The sequence below is a fragment of the Schistocerca piceifrons genome, chromosome 7 (assembly GCF_021461385.2).
Source record: "Schistocerca piceifrons isolate TAMUIC-IGC-003096 chromosome 7, iqSchPice1.1, whole genome shotgun sequence".
Lineage (NCBI taxonomy): Eukaryota > Metazoa > Arthropoda > Insecta > Orthoptera > Acrididae > Schistocerca > Schistocerca piceifrons.
The window spans coordinates 282,790,710-282,814,066 of record NC_060144.1 but is presented as its reverse complement, the minus strand read 5'-3'; the positions used below and the strand labels follow the sequence as shown (position 1 = coordinate 282,814,066).

The following is a 23,357-nucleotide window of genomic DNA, read 5'->3' as shown; positions in this document are numbered from 1 at the left end:
CTGAGGTTAAACTTAAATCAGAACCTATGTCTGTTGAGGGAACTGTAAATACAGACAACGGTTCAAGTGTAAATATGCATGAAAGTAGTAATGTTAAGGTGAAACATGAAGTATTGTCTCCTGACAGTAGTGTGCGAAGGGGCAATGATTCAATAATAGAGACCCCTGTAGTAAAGCGGAAAGTAGAAATTGTAAATTTATTGGATGATAGTTTCTCTGATGAATTAAAAATGAAACAGTCATCAGAGATGGTAGAATTTAAGAAGGAGCAGTTAGATATGACTAATCAATCAGAAGTTTCATTTGGGTTTGATGATTCTGGTATTGGAGCCAGTTTTTCGTCACCTGAGTGTGATAAAAAGCCAGCTCGTGAGCAACCCAAAGATGCTGGGGCTGTGGATCTAAATGTTATATTACAAGCAATAGCTGCCAGTAATGCACAAATGACAGCTGAATTAAAGTCTGAAATGGTGGCCAGTCAAACAAATTTTAATAAACGATTTGAGGCAATGGACAATAAATTAGAATCCAATAAGGCTGAAATGTCAGCCAGTAATGCTGAATTAAAGTCTGAAATAAGTGAACAGGTCAAAAGCAGTAATGCTGAATTAAAGTCTGAGATTGTGGCCAGCCAAACAAATTTTAATAAACGATTGGAGGTAATGGACGATACTTTCAAGGCTGGTTGCAATAAGTTGAAAGAGGATCTAGACAGTTTGAATTATAAAATTGATTGCAATCATGAGGATATTAAGAAAAAGGTTGCTCAACAATTTTCTGAAATGTATAAGACAATAAAATCCGAAGTCGCTGAGGTTCACAAAGACTTCCAAATGGAAGATGCGAAGCTGGAGCACAAGTTAACAGAAAAGATCGAGGCGGAGTCTGAACTGTGCTCAGATAGATTTAAAGATGTTAATATAAAAGTAAACATATGTCAAGCAGAAGTAGAAGCAATCAAAACTGACACTACTCATATTGTGCAAAGAGTAGATAATGTTGAAATGAAAGTAGAAAATATAAGTACTAACATTGCTAACATTGAGAGTAAAGTAGCTTCAGTAATGTACAACAAGTTGTAGCTGCAAACGCCGCTTTTATCGGGTGTCGGCAGTTCTTGCGGTTCGATCCAGATAAAAATATCCACCCGCTAGATTTCTGGAACGATTTTGAAGATGTGATTCCACCAACTTGGTCTGAACGAGAGAAAATCTCGTTTATTAGAAGCCATTTAGCAGGTGACGCCATGCATTGGTCAGCTGATGTTATGTTGAAATGTAAAACATTAGCGGAATTTAAAACAGCTTTTATTAATGAATATTGGTCTAGCAATAAGCAAAATGAAGTGTTGAGAGAATTTTGGAGTGGAAAACGCTTCAATGCAGGCAAGGAATCTATTAAAGAGTTTGCTAGGTCATGGATTTCACGTTTGTCACATTTGGCGGAAAAGCTGAAACCTGAAATGATTATACTAGGTCTGGAAGCCAAACTGCCATGGTACTGGCAAACTAGAATTATATCAGCCCCTAGAGACAATCTGGATCGTTTCATTGAATATTTGGAACGTGTAGAACGTGTTGCTGCCAATGAGGAGCAAGCACGTAATAACAGAAATGCCAATACCAATAATAGTAGTAATTTTAGGAACGAGCAAAATGGCAATGTAAACATCAGAACAGTAGGTGTTCGTAATCCTAAGAGAGGTAGGAATTGGGGAAATAATTATCAGAACCAACAATGGCGTCCAAGGGATAATAATTTTGTTCCAAACAGAAATATGCATGTAAACAACAGTACGGAAAGTAAGGCTATGCCAGCTAACTATAATGAAACTAAAGGAAACAGTAGTATGCCGAGGCAGGAAAACTAGTTCCCGTCTATGAGGACACTGGCGCTCACCAGGCGGTTACTTTTCCTAAGCCAGTAGTTAAGGGAATTGGTAAGACAGATCAGAATACTCAAACTGAACAGATGGATGAAATGTCGGTAGCACCTAAGGATACAACAGAAATATTAGATCACTCACAGTATTTGATAGATACCGTGTTAGAGACGCTTTCTAAGTGGGAAGAGAAAGAGAAGGCGCAGCAGTGTAACAGTTGGGATGAGCTACAAAATACTGAATTGTCAGGTGAAGAAGCAGAAGAAATTCATGCTTATATTTACGATGAGGATGATGTGCTCTTATCTAAAGTGCCTGTGCAGGATGTTGATAATGTACTAATAGATTTAGGACAGGAGATAAGTGAGAATGTAGAGGGTAGGCTGTTTGGGGTCGATGAACCCAGTAGCTGTGACCAGTTGTCACTTGAGAAGGAAACCGACGATAATGGTGAAAGTGGTTTAGCTGTAACTAGTATAATGCCCGGTCTGGAGGCGCAGAATCGCTCAGACTACAGTAATTTGGGTCATGTTCAGCAAACTAAATGTAATGAAGTCGTGCGGTGTTTCGATTTAAAATTAATAGACCGACTGGAAAAAGCAGCTGAGAATGTAATTCAGGAAACCCCTACACACTGTGACCTAAATGTAATGAAGACAGATGTTGATCACTTTAGTTGGAGACAAATCCAAAAGGAACTATTAGATGAATTTGAGGAACCACCTGTACAACCTAGAATAAGCCACCCTATAATAATAGTGAATATGTTGGGTATCAATTTACGTTGTCTCTTAGACAGTGGAAGTGAGGTGAGTGCAATATCTCAGTCCTTCTTTGATGCATTACCTGGTAAAGACAAGCTTACAGTAATGAGGGTATCAGGACTAAGAATAATTGGTGCTACTGACAAGGTTTCAAAAACGGTAAAGCAAGAAGCTTTACTACCCTTTAACGTTAATGGTAATTTAATTGATCATCCATGTTTAATTGTAAACAATCTCAGTATTGAGGTTTTAATTGGCATAGATTTCTTGTCGAAATATCAGAGTGTTGTTGATTTTGAAAGAAGCCAGTTAAAAATGGTCTTGCCAATAACCGGAGTAATTATAGTACCTTTTAGTGATAAACATGTAGTAACTGATCATGAAACTTGGGAGCTGCCTATACGAATGCTGAAAAATAGGAGGTATTGGGACGAGGATGTTAATCTTGGTACAAGTAAGCTAAACACAGAAGAAGAAGAAAAAGCAATTATTTTAGATAAAATAGAAGCTAAATTGCAGGAAATCGATAAGATTTCAGACAATCAAAAGGAAGAATTGAGACAGGTTCTAAAAAGGCATCATAAAGTATTTTCAGATCGACCTGGCAGATTCATAGGTAGCCACTGAATGCTGTAGGGAGGAGGTTGTTCTGTAACCTCTACACAGTGTGGCAGCTGTGCAGTCCCAGCTGTGTGAGATCTTCTTTCCCATTTCAGGTCTCACTCAATCTTCATCTTTCCTATCCCCAAAAATTTCGACCTCTACTTTCCAACACAAAATTTTCCGGTATGATTATCACGTCAATAATAAGCTAATGAATGCTGTAGGGAGGAGGTTGTTCTTTAACCTCTACACAGTGTGGCAGCTGTGCAGTCCCAGCTGTGTGAGATCTTCTTTCCCATTTCAGATCTCACTCATTCTTCCTCTTTCCTGTCCTCAAAAATTTCGACCTCTTCTTTCATACATTAAATTTTCCGGTATGGTTGTCAATACAGCTTTAAACCAATGAATGCTGTAGGGAGGAGGTTGTTCTGTAACCTCTACACAGTGTGGCAGCTGTGCAGTCCCAGCTGTGTGAGATCTTCTTTCCATTTCAGGTCTCACTCACTCTTCATCTTTTCTATCCACCTAAAATTTCTAACTCTTCTTTACAGCATTAAACCAATGAATGCTGTAGGGAGGAGGTTGTTCTTTAACCTCTACACAGTGTGGCAACTGTGCAGTCCCAGCTGTGTGAGATCTTCTTTCCCATTTCAGGTCTCACTCATTCTTCCTCTTTTCTGTCCACAAAAATTTCGACCTCTTCTTTCCAGACATGAAAATTTTCTGTCATAACTATCAAGCCTTGAGTTATGTAACCATTCTATCTACCGATTAGTGAAGAAAAATACCTAATGTGACAAACCTAATAGTGACAAACAATAGAGAAGTATGACGTAATTAAGATACAAATGTATTTGAGTAACAATTATGTATAGTACGATGGTAATATAGTAAGTACAAAGTGTTGTTTTATTGGAATGGTCCACCAACAGTAATTTAAAACGATATATGAATTCATGTACAAGCAAGATCTGAAGTGGTAGTGAAACCTAGTGTATGCATTAGAGCTAACTAATAAATAGTAAGAAAGAGATTGCTTAGTGTTATGAAAAATATGCAGATAAGTTGTAAGATTAAACTCACCTGGTGTAGCAAGGAAAGGCAGTGTAATAGAATTGAGCAGTGTTTGTGGTTGAGACGTGAAGGACACGTCCCTGAAGTATTTATAAGGTTGGAGCTGGCCATTATTTTAGTGTAGTGTGTGACAGGATACAACTACACGTATTGAGGTTATGAGTTGGAGGCGTGAATGCGACCATAGGTACCCTTATGTTACATGAGACAGAGCAGCTCATGGTGTCCTATAGGTTTAAGGAATTTAGCATTACGCTCGTCCATAATTATTTGATGCAGTTTAGTGGTAGGTCTGAGAGAGACTACCTGAGGTTTCAGCGTCCGATCGAGTGGAAATGGATTGCCACGTGAGCAAACTAATCAGCTGCAATACACTATGAATATGAAATAAATGTGCTATCCTATGCTTTAAATACTAATAGAGTGAGTGTTAAATAAGTACATACACTAGCAAAGTAAGTAAGTACATAATGACAGACGTGAAACATTATTTTAGCTCCGCATAAATACACTTCAAAGTAAGTAAGTACCTAATTGCAGATGTGGAACTGGCAACAGCAGAGGACCAATAAGTGGATTTAGTAGTCAACTAAACGTAGTGTGTTTTGAACACTCACGACTGTACTATTACCAAAAGTTACTCACATGTACATGGATGCTGAGAAAACAACCACTAATCATACTCATACTATCTCTAAGAATAAAGTAATCAAAGATGAGTCAGTTAAGTAAATAAAATGCAGATTTGTCAGGAATGTACCGAGCATTGGTTCAGTGTTCCGGCCCAGAAATAATAAATTCAGATTAAATATGATTTATGATTGTATGCCTTAGGAGCATAAATTTTCTCTAATACATGACTAAAGGCGTTTTGAGCCATTTGTTTAACGATTTTATGGCAGTTAAGTAACCGTAAGAGTAATACTGAAAAAAGTTCTGTTAACTTTGTTCCAGCAAAATATTGAAGGATAAAATGTATATATCCCCATTTCTTTGTGACCCACCCTTAGATATTAAGTGAACAGAGTCTGAGGCACTCTTTTTGTTTGTTCTACAGGACAAACCAGATAATGGCAGCCTGGTAGCTGCGTGAAAGCGTGGAGTGACTTGGACACAACTCACAGTGACCCCTCCCCTTCCCCCCATGTAATTTAGAGAGAACGTGAAGGACGCACACCATAGCAACTTCCCCTTCTCTACCCTTGTGAATGGAAGTGTAGGACGCCAGCCAAAGCGGCTACAACTACGTGTGTAAAAATTATTTGTGAACCTTTCTTTCAGGTTTAGAAAAGACTGCTAAGAGATAATCATCTCTTTATGTATCATGTTATTTTCTTTGAATTTGTGTATGTAAAAATGTATTTAATGTAGTTAAGATTTTTATAATTTTTCAATTTCTATGTGTTTGTTTGTCTAAGGCAATATGTATGCCAAAATATTTCGTTGACTTTGCTTAAAATTTTGAGTAATGACATTGTTTAAAAAGGCAGTGAGCATGCCTACAATTTAAATAATTAATGTAGGTAATAAGTTTTCTTTAATGTTTCTACAGGTTTATATTTCAATTTTGATTTTTCATAGGAAGTTAAACTGTACTCTTGCTTCCCTTTTTTGTAATTAAATTTTTTTTTATTCATTAACATTCATAAACAAAAAATTTAAGTAGAGGGTGATGTAGGGAAGCAGCCTACTCACGCTGTAGTAAATTCACATCAGTTTCCGTTGTGTGCCAGCCAGTCTGCTGTAACTAGCTCTGACGTCATAAATGTTGCGCAATATCTTAAAAATCAAGCAAATGAACTAAAACTTTTCTAGCATGTCAGAAATAATACTAAATTAATGTGTGTTAAATATCAGTTCGATAACTTCAGCCATTTCCGAGATTTGGACGTTTTTGTGAAAAAATCATTGGCGCAACAGAACAGAGCTAGAGACTTCAAAATTTATATTTAGATTCATCTTTCATAATGATTTAATAAAAATAGTACTTTGGATTTCACAAATTAAGATTTTAGTAGAAATTCATGATTTTGTGGTTTTCGTATCAAAACTGAAGGAAGCAAGATAGATTAAATAGGCTAGTAAATAAGGCTAGGATGTTTAGATTTAAATAGGTTGGAGGTCCGCTATGATTATGAAGATGTGTAAAGTTTCTTTTGAATACCTATAAAATTATAGCGATAGCGGATCTAAAAAGGGACAGTTCAGAGCTCATCTGCTGCGTGCAGTGTAATTTAATTAATTCTCTCGCCTAAAGTATTTAACTTAGCCACGTCAAAATTTTATTATCAATACTTACCTGCGTGCTGAATGCACGTTTAAATTAAGAGCTTCATCGGCCATAAGCAAAAGAAGCTATAAATTATTATGTAACTTGAAGTGGTGCGTTACTAGCCCAGCGGCTAGTCGGGAGAGTGGATTTAATCAGGCGTTCCCTCAGCCGTCCGCACCGCGGCTTTATATATAAGAACACTGCGCGAGGAAGCAAGGCCCCAGTTCTCTCCAGACGCTGAATGACACGCCATCTGTGTCGGTAGTCGCGTCGCATCAGTGTATCTGCTACAAACAGCCTCGGGTGCCGTATTAAGTTACTAGAGATATGCGGAACCATGAAAACATTTTATGTGAAGTGTTAATTCTGGAATGATTTTCATTATCTAGCTTCAGTTTGCGTTTTGTCGTATTTTCACGTGCCGTCGCGGGACAGTCATTCTACCAAATATTTAGCGTGGCGTTTGATGAAATATTTTCATCAAATTTTGGCGAGCATTCTTTTTAACATTTGATTCGGACATTTATAGTTGCATCAGCGCATTAGACTCTGAACTGTTCTGTTAGTTAGGTTGTAGGGATACTTGTGGTTTTTATTAGTGAATTTCAGAATATACTCAACTATTTTGGAAAACCGTTTTTGATTAGAAATCCCGGACAATCTCCTAATTCCTCAGAGCTATAAGCTGCAGCTATAAGAACATTCTCAGGTAAAGTGGGCACTAGGATATCTATTTACTGGCTCCAAGTTTTATTAAATCACTTTCTGGGGGTCACGGAGTAAATAGAGAGCCAGTGTTGAGAACGGCAAAAGACAGCAATAACAACATTCTAAAAGCTAGAAACTGATTCTACACGCAAGCGTTTATACAGCAATAGATTTAATTATTATTACAAACTCATCCGCCGCCCCACATATGGTGCATCGGCCGGGAAATGTTTCTACAGTCTACAGTTATTTTTCTACAAACTTTTATCCGCCGCCCCACAATGTCTTCACATTTTTCCTGTAGCCATTTCGTCTTAGCTTTCCTGCACTTCCTATTTATTTCATTCCTCAGGGACTTGTATTTCTGTATTCCTGATTTTCCCGGAACATGTTTGTACTTCCTCCTTTCATCAATCAACCAAAGTATTTCTTCTGTTATCCACGGTTTCTTCGCAACTACCTTCTTTGTACCTATGTTTTCCTTCCCAACTTCTGTGATGGCCCTTTTTAGAGATGTCCATTCCTCTTCAACTGTACTGCCTACTGCGCTATTCCTTATTGCTATATCTATAGCGTTAAAGAACTTCAAACGTACCTCGTCATTCCTTAGTACTTCCGTATCCCACTTCTTTGCGTATTGATTCTTCCTGACTAATGTCTTGAACTTCAGCCTACTCTTCATCACTACTATATTGTGATCTGAGTCTATATCTGCTCCTGGGTACGCCTTACAATCCAGTATCTGATTTCGGAATCTCTGTCTGACCATAATGTAATCTAATTGAAATCTTCCCGTATCTCTCGGCCTTTTGCAAGTGTACCTCCTCCTCTTGTGATTCTTGAACAGGGTATTCGCTATTACTAGCTGAAACTTGTTACAGAACTCAATTAGTCTTTCTCCTCTTTCATTCCTTGTCCCAAGCCCATATTCTCCTGTAACCTTTTCTTCTACTCCTTCCCCTACAACTGCATTCCAGTCGCCCATGACTATTAGATTTTCGTCCCCCTTTACATACTGCATTACCCTTTCAATATCCTCATACACTTTCTCTATCTGTTCATCTTCAGCTTGCGACGTCGGCATGTATACCTGAACTATCGTTGTCGATGTTGGTCTGCTGTCGATTCTGATTAGAACAACCCGGTCACTGAACTGTTCACAGTAACACACCCTCTGCCCTACCTTCCTATTCATAACGAATCCTGCACATGTTATACCATTTTCTTCTGCTGTTGATATTACCCGATACTCATCTGACCAGAAATCCTTGTCTTCCTTCCACTTCACTTCACTGACCCCTACTATATCTAGATTGAGCCTTTGCATTTCCCTTTTCAGATTTTCTAGTTTCCCTACTACGTTCAAGCTTCTGACATTCCACGCCCCGACTCGTAGAACGTTATCCTTTCGTTGATTATTCAATCTTTTTCTCATGGTAACCTCCCCCTTGGCAGTCCCCTCCCGGAGATCCGAATGGGGGACTATTCCGGAATCTTTTGCCAATGGAGAGATCATCATGACACTTCTTCAATTACAGGCCACATGTCCTGTGGATACACGTTACGTGTCTTTAATGCAGTGGTTTCCATTGCCTTCTGCATCCTCATGTCGTTGATCATTGCTGATTCTTCCGCCTTTAGGGGCAATTTCCCACCCCTAGGGCAAGAGAGTGCCCTGAACCTCTATCCGTTCCTCCGCCCTCTTTGACAAGGCCGTTGGCAGAATGAGGCTGACTTCTTATGCCGGAAGTCTTCGGCGGCCAATGCTGATTATTTATCAAAATTTAGGCAGTGGCGGCGATCGAACACGGGACCGAAGACGTTTTGATTATGAATCAAAGATGCTACCCCCAGACCACGGTGTATTACCGTCTAAGCACTATAGGACTTAATATCTGAGGTCATCAGTCCCCTAGACTTGGAATTTGTATTGCATTGCATTGTATTTTAACCGGGGACCTAGAAACGACGGAGAGGCTCCGTCCCCGCCGCAGCCGCAGTGGTCCACAACCCCACGACGACTACCGCAGTCCACTACACTCGTCCGCCACCCCACACCGAATCCAGGGGGGACACCCCAGGGAACGTCTCACACCAGACGAGTGTAGCCCCTATGTTTGGGTGGTAGAGCAGCAATCGCCGACATAGTGTAACTAAGGCAGAATAAGGGGAACCAGTCCACATTCGCCGAGGCAGATGGAAAACAGCCTAAAAACCATCCACAGACTGGCCGGTTCACCGGACCTCGACACAAATCCGCCGGGCGGATTCGTTCCGGGTACCAGGTGCTCCTTCCCGCCCGGAAAGCTGTGGGTTAGACCGCACGGCCAACCGGGCGGGCACACTTAGAATTACTTAAACTTAATTAACCTAAGGACATCACACACATCCATGCCCGAGGCAAGATTCGAACGTGGGGCCGTAGCAGCAGCGAGGTTCCGGACTGAAGCGCTTAGAACCGCTCGGCAACAGCGGCAGGCTTAAGGGACTGTAAGTAGCGCAACTGCGATAGCGCAATCCACATTCTGTGTATCTCGTTACTTGCTTACCTTGCCACTCAACTTTTGTTGCTTGTTTTGCTTGTATTTGTGGCTTCGTGTTGTAACATTGACTTTCATTACGCGAGCTGCCCAGATAAGTCTTCTTCTTGTTCTTCTTCTAGTTACTGCCCACCATCCATGTGGTGCACGTGTTGGTCTCACCGCGGACTGCTAGACTTTGCCACACACAACTGATTTTATCAAAGTGTACGAGCCTGAAGATGGCGTTGACACAACGTCGAAACTAGTAGCGAAGTAGAGTCTTACAAATTCCACAGTTTCTGGTACCTCCCACTGTGTCATTTTTTAATTTTGTTCATCTCATTGTGATTTATGTCAGTCATTATAACAAATAAGTAACTGTTAATATAACTTTTGACTTAGATTTCTAGGCCTTTTAACTTGTCCTGGTTAGGCTACCCATCAGAAACAAATATAACAAGTTCTATTCCCAATCCGCTCTCTTCACTGTGTCGACCTTGTCCTTGTGCGTAGTGGCCTACTGCAAGCATAACTTACTTATTATTTTGTCGAAACAATGAGCATTGGATCTGCTTATCCTGCATCAGCATACCGTACTCTTAAGTGTTGTTGTGTTAAAGAAACGAGCATTGCATGTGTTCTATTTGCACTATCGGATACCCTGGCATTACGCTCAGTGTGCATAGTAGGGCGGGGTGTGGGGAAGGAGGGAGGGAGGGAGGGGAGAGGGGAGGGGGAGGGGGAGGGGGAGGGAGGGAGGGAGAGAGAGAGAGAGAGAGAGAGAGAGAGGGAGAGGGAGAGGGAAAGCACTCACTGTTCTGTAGTCATGTTAAGTTACTTGTTTACATAAATGCTCTGCTGCTAGTTCTTATTATAATCATTAGCCACACCTCTGTCGACCTTGCCTATCTCATATGATTCCACTGAGTTATTTAATTCCAAAAATACACACGTGGAAATACGGCACTTGTACCACGTGTGTTTGAAATTTTTTGTTATAACACGACGTTTTGTGTCCGATTAGCCTACGGTCAATATTCCTTACTTGGAAAACTGTTTACATAGTAAACTCTGACTGCTCCGTTACAGTCACCGCTACCTTTCTTACATATACTCAACTGGTTATTTGTTGCCGGCTGGGATGGCCGAGGGGTTCTAGGCGCTACAGTCTGGAACCGCGCGACTGCTACGGTCGCAGGTTCGAATCCTGCCTCGGGCATGGATGTGTATGATGTCCTTAGGTTAGTTAGGTTTAAGTAATTCTAAGTTCTAGGGGACTGATGACCTCAGAAGTTAAGTCCCATAGTGCTCAGAGCCTTTTTTTGGTTATTTGTTAACAAATATAGTTAGATTCGTCAGTAGCCCACGAGCATCATCCTATCCTGAATATCTATAATCGTCTCCTGTTTCATTTGGTCAAGATAATGGACTGCGAAAACAGAAACAAGATAAACATATTCGAACATTCCATCGACCGTCGTCCGAATGTAACGAATATTGGATTTCATGATACCAAAGCAAGAACGCTAAGCTAAGTGATATTATCCTGTGAAAGGCCAGTACTTTGCGAAGGGAGTATTAACAGTATACGGGAGGAAATAAATTGGCGCTCGTGCTACCGCGGTGAGGCTTTTCTGATTTAACGAGATATTACGGGAACCACATATTCCCATTTCGGGTGGGAGTGCTCTTCTACCATTAGTTCATGACGGTGTGTGAGATATATGCAGGAATGAGAGCTGAAGTAATTTCAAGTTTCAACGTTTTCGACGCAGGCAATAAATGAAACAAGCAAAAGACGCGATCAGGCCGAGATAAATGAGGCACTTAATGTGTGCCATCCCTCCCACTCCGCAGTCATTTCCAGCCTACTTCATTAGCGTGCTTTCATCTGCGATATATGTCTGAGTGTACAGATTAGTCAGATCTAATGAGAGGTGTCCGTAACTCTTGTAGATAAATGCAGATACTGTAAAGGACTGGGAGCAATCAAGAAGAGACGTAGAGCAGCTAACGTGTAACTTGGCAGAACTGAACCGACCACTCTCCCACAGACGCCCAGATCTCGTGAGACAAGTTCGATCAGTGGCCAACTTCATTTCAGCTGGAAGGAGAGCCGTCTCCTTTAAAGCCTAAAATTCGCACAAACACTTTTCAAGCAATAAAGTGTCATTAACTGTCAAGTGAAACTCTCTCTAAATTACTGCCAATCTGAGTGTGTGTCACATATTACTGTACAAGTCTTGAATGCACTGATCGCTTCGGATATTTAAAAATATGATGGTTGATTGGGGGCAGTAGAAATTTTCAATGTCGAGGATGCGTCTTCCAACAGAAAGAATAAAGAGACTTGCTTAACTTTTGCGTATCAGCATATGAAGTGGCATTTTCGATCTCTTCCTCTCTCTGCGATCTTGTCGTTGCTTAAGTTCTAGCACTGTCAATCAAGTCTTACTCATTATCCATCAAGTCTAAATTTTGAACGAACACCTTCGTCCTTTCCGTCTGCTTTACTATAGACACAAACATAATTCAGAGACAAACCAGTATTTTTTTTCTAGACTTAACATTAGCAATTGCGGACATGCGTTGACACATCCACAACGGCAGATTGTACTAGACAAGTTACTGGTGAGAAATGATAGGGAACTGATGAAGAATGTTGCCAAAAAGTACATGTACGAATATTCGACCTTTCAGGATCATGTCCAATTTATTTTGATAGCACTAAACACTGTGAACCACATTAAAATTCCTAAAAGCTGTAGACACATCGTAAAGATTAAAAATGATGTACGGGGGGGGGGGGGGGGGGAGGGAGTGGGGAAGGTTCAATAATTAATGCAACATTAATTTCTTTGCCAGTTTTGACTGAAAAAAAAGTGGGCTTTCTTGTGGGACATCGTGGAAAATTCCCACTTCAACCCCTACAGTTTCATGTAATTCCGATAGATAGGTGGCGGCGCAGCACGTATCCTCCAAAATAGCCTCTGTAATCGAGGTGCGTTCCAAGCAGAGTTTCTCTCGGCGGAAAACCAGCGCATCGCTGATATTCATAGGCGCTTGCAGAACGCCTGAGGAGACCTGCTAGTCACAAGGACTTAAGGCCCGGGAGTATGGTGGATGGTACAGTACTTCCCAGTCCCATCGACCGAACAGAGCAGCCACAGCTTGCGCTGTATGCGCCCGTACATTGTCGTGCAAAATGATAGGTGGGTTGGCCAGAAAGTGTCGACGCTTATTTGGCAAAGCTGGTCGCAGGTGATGCTCCAAAAACGAACAGTAATACGACTTAAGACCTTATGACTTCGATTTGATTCAGAAGATGAAGGAACCACTTTGTGGCATTCGCTTCAGAACTGTTCCAGAGATTCGACAGGCAGTACACCGCTCCATTCGCACCATCAACAGAACAGGCTCTGCTAACGGTATACTACGCCTTCCACCTCGCTGGCAACGGGTTCTACACAACGCTGGTGACTTCTTTGGAGGACAGTGGCAGGTGCAAATATGTAACTCTTTTGTATCGGTTGTGAATAAATAGCTGCCACTATTTAAGTTCCAACCGTCATATATTTATCCTCCTAGGAGACAAGACGGTCAACGCCTTCATGGAAAAATGTATGCAATTGCCTACCCAGGCGTGCACCTTTTCGTCCGAAGCAAATAGATGAACAGAAATGTCTTCCTTCGGGGCTCCAGAAATATGAAATTTCGTGGGGAGAGAGCGAGACTGTATGGAGGATGAGTAAGGACTTCCTAGCGAAACTTCTGCTGCGTTGTTGAAACAACCTTGGCAACATGTGAGTCCGCCTTTTAGGTCTTATATCTATGGCCATGTGGTCTATATGGTTTATTGTCCTCGCTTCTGGTGACTCCCGGTTCCCCTTATGTATATACTTTGTACTTAGTGTATATACTTGAAGTTCGTGCTGGAGATGGACAAAGCCATTGATATGGCGAAACTAATGAATATAACACCATTATCGTTTCTTGTAGTCTTTGTCTTTCCTTGGAAAAAGGTCGAATATGGGAAATAATGTGTAGCCTTCAAATTTTTGTACGGTGGTACGTGTATCATGAACAACCTACTAAAAATCCGGATCGACGAGGGTGAGTGTAGGGTCGGGTGTGCGTTTGAGGACCACTTTTGTAATTTTCTTTAATATCACGAAAACAGCAACCTCCAGCGAAAACATATCCCAGTACAAAATTAAATTACATTGAAGCTGCTAGAAAACCATTCTGGAGTGTAATTAGCAGTCTTCGAAAGGGAGGTAAGAAGGAAATGACAAGTATTTTGGACAGGTCAGGAAAACTGCTGGTGAATCCGGTGGATGCCTTGGGCAGACGGAGCGAATATTTTGAAGAGATGCTCAATGTAGGTGAAAATACGATCAGTAATGTTTCAGATTTCGAGGTAGAATGGGATAGGAATGATGATGGAAATAGGATCACATTTGAGGAAGTGGAGAACCAGGTCAACAGATTGCAGTGCAATAAAGCAGCTGGGGTGGATGAAATTAAGTCGGAACTCATCAAATACAGTGGAATGTCAGGTCTTAATTGGCTACACAGGATAATTGAAATGGCGTGGGAGTCGGGACAGGTTCCATCAAACTGGACTAAAGCAGTAATCACACCAATCTTTAAACATGAAAACAGAAAAGATTGTAGCAACTACAGAGGTATCTCTTTAATCAGTGTTGTTGGTAAAATCTTCTCAGGTATTGTTGAAAGGAAAGTGCGAGTATTAGTTGAGGACAAATTGGATGAAAATCAGTGTGGGTTTAGGCCTGTTAGAGGTTGTCAGGACCAGATCTTTAGCTTACGGCAAATAATGGAGAAGTGTTATGAGTGGAACAGGGAATTGTATCTATGCTTTATAGATCTAGAAAAGGCATATGACCGGGTTCCTAAGAGGAAGTTATTGTCTGTTCTACGAGATTATGGAATAGGAGGCAAACTTTTGCAAGCAATTAAAGGTCTTTACATGGATAGTCAGGCAGCAGTTAGAGTTGACGGTAAATTGAGATCATGGTTCAGAGTAGTTTCAGGGGTAAGACAAGGCTGCAACCTGTCTCCACTGTTGTTCATATTATTTATGGATCATATGTTGAAAACAATAGACCGGCTGGGTGAGATTAAGATATGTGAACACAAAATAAGCAGTCTTGCATATGCGAATGACTTAGTTGTGATGGCAGATTCGACTGAAAGTTTGCAAAGTAATATTTCAGAGCTAGATCAGAAATGTAAGGACCATGGTATGAAGATTAGCATCTCCAAAACGAAAGTAATGTCAGTGGGAAGGAAATATAAACGGACTGAGTGCCAAATAGGAGGAACAAAGTTAGAACAGGTGGACGGTTTCAAGTACTTAGGATGCATATTCTCACAGGATGGCAACATAGTGAAAGAACTGGAAGCGAGGTGTAGCAAAGCTAATGCAGTGAGCGCTCAGCTACGATCTACTCTCTTCTGCAAGAAGGAAGTCAGTACCAAGACTAAGTTATCTGTGCACCGTTCAATCTTTCGACCAACTTTGTTGTATGGGAGCGAAAGCTGGGTGGATTCAGATTACCTTATCAATAAGGTTGAGGTTACGGATATGAAAGTAGCTAGGATGATTGCAGGTACTAATAGATGGGAACAATGCCAGAAGGGTGTCCAAAATGAGGAAATCAAAGAAAAACTGGGAATGAACTCTATAGATGTAGCAGTCAGGGCGAACAGGCTTAGATGGTGGGGTCATGTTACACGCGTGGGAGAAGCAAGGTTACCCAAGAGACTCATGGGTTCAGCAGTAGAGGGTAGGAGGAGTCGGGGCAGACCAAGGAGAAGGTACCTGGATTCGGTTCAGAATGATTTTGAAGTAATAGGTTTAACATCAGAAGAGGCACCAATGTTAGCACCGAATAGGGGATCATGGAGGAATTTTATAAGGGGGCTATGCTCCAGACTGAACGCTGAAAGGCATAATCAGTCGTAAATGATGATGATGATGATGATGACGAATTTTCTACAAAAAGGTTCCGTTCATGCTTTCTCTAAGACTAATAGTTTGCACAAAGAGAGCGAGAGAATATTGAAAATTTTGCATGACGTGCAGCCACTGTAGCTTATACATGGATTTTGTAGGCGATTTGTGAGTAGTTTTGCCGACCTGATAGACCACAAGTGTCTTACATCCAATTGCTCCTCTCGTCTTCCTCTACACCACTGTGGTACGTCGTAAACAATTGTCATTCACACTCTGTATATCCACAAGTCCCCGTGCAGTATGTGTAGTACCATTGTCGTTTCCCCATCCTCTATTCCATTCGTACATGGTGCGTGGGAAGAACGATTATCGATAAACTTCCGCATGAGCTCCAATTTCTCTAATTCTTTTCGTGGTTCTTTCGCGAGACATATGTTGAAGAGAAAAATACTTTGTTCAACTCTTCTTCAAACGTACGCTTCTCCATGGCACAAAATACTTCCTTGTAGCAACTTCCAGACCTAATAAATATATTTAAATTCATAAGGCACGTGTTATATTCCAAAGGGGAACTGTACTTAAATATAGGAAGACGATCTGGTTTTAAAATGTAAAAAACAGGAACTATGATGATTCGTTAAAAATTTTGTGTATCCCGATCTTTATATGGAAGTGAAATGTGGGTTCCGCAAAACAGAAATTATGTTTTAGGCCAAACGAATGAAACTTTCAGGAGTAGCACCATAGCTAGCAGCAAGAGGAAGGAAAATAATTTCAGAAATAAGTATAGACTTAGAAGTAAATCATTTAATTTAAAAAAAAAAAACATAACGGACTGTATAACGTAATGGATAAATAATGTAGACAGAAAGGACAGCACAAATATTGCCTGAAGAAAATAACGGGGATGATGGATAAAGTAACATCGTCTGTATGACGCAGGAATCAGACAAGGCGAAAGAGACCAGTGTGCTTATAATCAGTGCTGTTATCATGTCTGGTAGCTACCCCTTAACACAAAAGAATAGTATATTAAGAGCATTTGGGTGGACGACTGATGATGAGTCAAGGCAATTAGCCACAATCAATAAGTTTATAAGAGTCTCAGTCCACAGCATTTTAATGCCGAATGCCCGTGTAGGAGTACCAGTGCTGGAGGCAGACATCACAGTGAAATTTGTTGGAAGATTCCTAAGCATGTGTATTTCACCGCTTACAAAACCACCGTTCTTGCAGTTACTGAGTACTGTTGTAGACAACAGCCTTCATCCTGGCAGTGTGCATCTCTCTGACAATGTGTTCCTTTCCTGCATTTTATAATTGAGCTAAAGTAAATGGAAAATGATGCTTTTGACATAAATGATCATATTTAAACCTATGTTACTGTCTTTTTAATTACTGTAGAAAGCCCATTGTTTGACCGAAACTCGTAGCATTTCAATCAAGAAGTGACAAACAGCTATAGTGCCCAATCCTCCTTTTTAAAAAATTCTTAAAAGCTATAAATCAGAGAGTCCTCTAAATTATGAGAATTGGATTGTACTGAACAAGTGTATGAAATTTACACAATAAAGTTTCATGAGGAGAACACACTGATTCACTGCAACATTTAAACAAAAGTCGGGAAGTAAAACTAAGACAGGTTACATTTTGAAAGAAATATTTTGCCAACTGATATAGAAAAATCATAAGAGGTTTTAATCTTACTGAATGTCAGTTGAAAAACCAAAATCGTCTATGCCTTCACTTAGTAATGTAAAGTTGCATGGCATGAGCAGTTGGGAGACCCCGAAGGGTAGGTTCGGCCGTCTGAACTGGAAAGGTGTTTTCTATCCTTGACATTCGTAGACAACTTTCTTTCGTGAAGTGTCAGCACTGTGAGTTTTTTAAGTGTATTTCAGATTATCGAGGTGTAGAAAGAAAATACTTTTATAACTTTCAGTATCAGCTGTTCATTACTTAAAACACTAGGTTACAGAATTGCGCTGAATATGCAGCAGAGCTGCGATTTATTTTCGACTGTCCTGATAACGTTTTCTTTACTTTCAGAGAAGGGTCATCAGTAGCGAATTTTGTGTAACATCTATATTTCTCTTGTTGCCTTGTTAAAATTGTCTTATTTTGTCAAAATTTAGTGGGGTTTACCTAATGTCATCTCACTAACATACTAGTGCAGATGCAGTTGCAACAGAATCCTGAAAAAGTGGTTTATTGTTTGAAGCACTGACGACAAATCAGGTCAATATCGCATGAAAAAGCACATCGTCGGCATAAAAATACACGTGTAATTTTTTCACTTATGTTGTTGCAAAACCCACAGTGAATCTCGTTTCACCCGGTATCAATAGCTCTTAAAAATTATGTTGTTTCATTGAAAGAAAGAAATATCAAATACTCTTCTCTTTGTGTACTATCATTTGCCAAAATCTCTCTTTGATATCTCAAACCGATATCAGGGATGTTATGAGCACTTCGTTCTGACATTATCGCTGAGACAGACGTTCGCAAATCAGCGCACTTCATAAGATCAGTGTTCTCGAGATGCATGACAGAGGCCTTCTTCAAGTCTAAAGAAAAATTCAACATGTTAGCTAAACTTCATACACTGTAATATATGACGTAATATGCAACAAAAGCGACCCCTATCTTTCTTTGCAACGTTCTGAAATTGCGAGTTTTCAGTGTTTTCGGTGTTAAATATCACAATAATTATGACTCTTGGCGAAATGTTGGGCGCTTCATTATACGGCTGATATATGAAACTCTGAGTAAAGTAAAAATCAAAATTATTTACCAAGTAGTTTCAGTAAAATCGTTTGCTCAGCCTGAGTTTGGGATGCCACATTGGTGAATATCAGCCTGATTGAAACAGGTAAAGATGGAAAACCGAGTAACAGATGGATTTGAAATTATGATGGATCTAAGGAATGAAATGGTTCAGTTTTGCTCGTGAGAAGTTCATATGTGAGACTTTTAAAGAGAAATTCGTAGGGCTCCAAGTTGAAGGGAAGAACAAGGCATATCTAGCCTCCGCAGATGATATCCGCTTACTAAGAATCTCGGAAGATGAATTACAACAAACGGCCAAGGCATTTGACATTGCTGTCAGCAAATTTGGATTACTGACGAACAAAGACAAGACATATTACTTCGTTATGACTCATCAACAATGTCAAGATAATGGAAAACTACAGTCACTGCGGGTCGAAGACCGGTCCTACAAGAGAGTCTGCAAATTTAAATACCTGGGAGCCATAACATAGAGTTCTTGTCCTACGAAATAGAGATAAGCACCACGATCCAGGCATAAAACCGAGCCTTCTGCAGCTTAAAACAACTGTTTCAGTCAAAATGTCTCTCTAGACGCTTCAAGATTCAGTTATATAAATCCTTGATCCATCCTGTGGTAGTATATGCTGCGAGGTATGGAAAAAAATTTGGAAGTTGGTGGTAAGTTCCCATGGGACCAAACTGCTGAGATCATCGGACCCTAGGATTACACACTACATAAACTAACTGAAACTAACTTATGCTAAGGACAACACACGCACCCATGCCCAAGGGAAGACTCGAACATCAGACGGGGGGAGCCGCGCGAACCGTGGCAAGGCGCCTCAGCCCGCGAGGTATGGATTGTCCAAAAGCAGGACTTTCACAAACTTCTTGTATTTGAGAGAAAAGTACTGCAGAAGATCTGTGGTCTGGTGTTAGACCCAAACATCGGTAAATAGATTCAAATGGCTCTGAGCACTATGGGACTTAACATCTATGGTCATCAGTCCCCTAGAACTTAGAACTACTTAAACCTAACTAACCTAAGGACATCACACAACACCCAGTCATCACGAGGAAGAGAAAATCCTTGACCCCGTCGGGAATCGAACCCGGGAACCCGGGCGTGGGAACCGAGAACGCTACCGCACGAGCACGAGATGCGGACTCGGTAAATAAAGGATCAGACACAGCCATGAGCAAGATTAACTGTTCAAAGATATCGATATAGCAGGAATAATCAGAAGCAAATGCTTTCTGTGGACTGGACATCTGACTCTGATGAACATGACTCGTGGCCAAGGAAGGTCCTGGATATCATCCGCACAGGGAAGAGACTCAGGGAAGGCCAAGCAAGAGGTGGAGACATGGGCACCACAAAGACCCGTGATGGTCAGCGATAGATGTGGATGGATGAGAGACAGCAGCAATGGATAGAAGCCTATGGAGAAGAAAAATTGTATCAGCGAGCAGTCCATCGGGCCTGATCATGTAAAAATAAAGTAAAACATTTGACCTCTTTTGGTCTTACTGACTGGGCTACTGTTATGCCACTGGCCTAATCGGGCACTTAAAAACTGCAAAACTAATATTCGAGTAAATCTTACCTCACGGTTTTGTGAATTTCAACAGCATACAATTAACGTTTAACTCGTTTCCTTCGCCTGGCTTTCTTACTACGAAACTACGGTCTTCCGATTGTGATTTATACTTCAAACTGACGGTTTTTCCATCATCTCCGACGTTTTCTTTAGGCAGTATATGTATCGGCTGTTCCGTCTGCATGATTTATCTATGCAGTCCAGTCACATTAACGTGATTACCCACCTATATTCGACATCAGTGCAATAACCACTTACAGACGGCAAGTGGCAGCTCTAGCAGTGGAGGGTTGGGGGTGTGCAAAAAGTGCAGTCGTTATTATAACGCGGAAACCGAGAGATTCACCTGACGTCCTAATGGGCATGATCATTGACTTTCAGGCGAGGGGTAGAAGCATTTCCGAAACGGCAAAGTTTGTAAACTGTTCGCATGCCGGCATGGTTAAAGTACACCACTCATGGCAATATTGACCTATACAAAACTGTCAATAAGGCAACTATGGTACACCATGGATCATAGACGACGGGGGGAAGGGCTGCTGTGGAAATGTTTTCGGATGAATGAATGTGCAGTTGCTGAGGAACTAGACGCTCAGATGAACCAAGGTCTACCAATAGCGTCTTCTCAACGATTGTTCAGCGAATGTTGCTGTTTATGGGCCTCTGCAACAGGCGCCTGGTTCGTGCACCCATGCTGACTGCTGTTCACCGGCGACGATGGCACGAATTTGCACGCCAATACAGCAACTGGACGCCATTGAGTCGCGAAAGGTTGCCTTTTCAGAGGAATCACGTTTTATGCCCAATCGGCGTGAAACCTTGGAAAGTAAACACCCTGCAATAGTCGACGGAAGGGTCCAGACCGGAGGAGGGAGCGTTATGGTCTGGAGAATGATTTCGTGGCATTCCCTGGATGATCTCGTCATTCTGGGAGGCACAATGGATGAATACGAGTATGCATCTTTCCTTGGGGACCATGTCCACCCCTACATGTAGTTTGCTTTTCCTTGGCATGATGGCATTTACAAGCAGAACAATGCAACGGGTCACACAGCTCGTAGTGCACGTGCATTTTTCGAAGAGAACCAGGATGTCTTTCTGTACTCCCATGGCCGCCTAACTCCCTGATTTAAAACCAACCGAGAATCTGTGGGACCATCTCCATCTGTGTGTTAACGCCATGGATTTTCAACAGAGAAACTTAGCGTTGTTGGCCACGGTACTGGAGTCGGCATGGCCCCACATCTCTTTTGGTAACTTCCAGAGTCTTAACACTTTTACGGCTCATCCTGTGCACCAAAATTTGGTTATTTAAGGCTTTGACTGGCTCTCATATTAATGTGACTGGACAGTGTATGTATATAAGTTGTTTAAACATTACAACGACAAACTTCGAGGGAATGCAGAGGGGTGTCTTGAGGAACAAAATAAGGATAGAAACCTTTTCCCGGAAACGTCATCCAACGACGCTACAGAGCATCAGAGTTATAGGTGGTGGCGCTTGTAAATGTATGCATATACAAGGTGATTCCGTGATGATGTAACAAGCTTTCTAGTATGGTGGAGAAGATGTATCAGTTTGAGGTAAGGATCCATGTACTAGAAATAAAGAAGTGGAGACTTATAAGAGAAAACCATTCTGATATCCTTGACAGTGGATAACATGTACTGTTACTGTTGTTGCTAAGATTGTAGAGTGGACAACTGTCAAAGCTTGCAGAATGGACGAAAAAAGAAAAAAAGTCCAGTATACATGGACTCTAAAATTCCTACGTTAAGAGCTATGAGCACTTGTTCAATACAGTCTGCAGCTCGTGGTGTAGTGGCTAGCGTTACTATCTCTGGTTCAAAGGGTCCTGAATTCGATTCCCGGCTGAGCTGGGGATTTTTCTGTGCCCAGGGACTGGGTGTTTGGGCTGTCCTTATCATTTCATCATCATCATCATCATCATTCATGATAGTGGTTAGATTGGAATGTGAAAAAATTGGACTGTGTGAAAATTGGGACTTTGTACGGGCACTGATGACTGTGCAAAAAAATGGTTCAAATGGCTCTGAGCACTATGGGACTTAACATCTGAGGTCATCAGTCCCCTAGAACTTAGAACTACTTAAACCTAACTAACCTAAGGACATCACACACATCCATGCCCGAGGCAGGATTCGAACCTGCGACAGTAGCAGTCGCGCGGTTCCGGACTGAAGCGCTTAGAACCGCTCGGCCACCGCGGCCGGCGATGACTGTGCAGTTGAGCTCCCCACAAACATAATATCATGACTTTTTCACTAGAAAAGATGTGTTTCACAGTAGCGAGAATAAACAAGTACTCATAGCTTCTCACGTATGTCTTTTAGAGCCCACGTATACTGTAGATCTTTTTCTTGTTTTGGTCCATGCTACCACCTGTGACAGTTGTCTACCCTTTAATCTACCAAGCAGTACCGGTACATGTATTCCACTGTCGAACGATTTTACCAGTGTTCCTTACCTCAAATTGATGCATTTATCTTTCTCCATCCCTGAAATTTTGTAATGTCATCACGGAATCACACTGTATATAGCTATATATACAGGGGCCGGCGCCTGCAATTTCGATGCTCTGTAGTGTTGTTGGATGATGTTTCCGATAAACTTCACTTCGAATTGTAAACGTAATTAGTTTATACATAACATTTAGAAAATTGTCTTGACTAAGCTGCAGTCATCAATTTTGCTAATTATTTTCGCCTGGGAGAGTCAGTAACACATACATGCAATCATACTGGGTGGTAAAGAACAGCTACTCACAGGAATCCAGTGTAGACTGTGATTATCGTATGGTAGCAAAACATAGTAAATAAGCTAATGCGTTAATGTGGAACCGATTTACGCTGTAAAAGAATTAATTATTATTTTGGCCACCAGGTGCAAATCTGGCGTTGTACAACATTTGGTCGACGTCTCTGCTGATATTGAACAAATTGTGTAAGTGGCGGTTAATAATAAAATCAACATTATTCTTTTCTCATTTGTTTCCCTCTTCCTTTTAGTATTTCATTAAATATAAGAATATTGCTATATGTCTTCTTCGCATTCACAGCGCCAGATTTGCACCTGGTGGCCAAATTGGAAACTAATTTTTTTTCAGCATAAATCGGTTCGGCATCGACGGATTAGGAGTATCGCTGCCATACGA

The 23,357-nt window shown here is 41.1% G+C and overlaps 1 protein-coding gene across 1 annotated transcript in view; it reads right to left on the bottom strand.

Annotated features, from left to right (window-relative positions):
* Window positions 1-23,357, bottom strand: part of LOC124805633 (zinc finger protein 768-like) — a 110,824-nt gene that overhangs the window by 87,141 nt on the left and 326 nt on the right. The window lies entirely within an intron of this gene.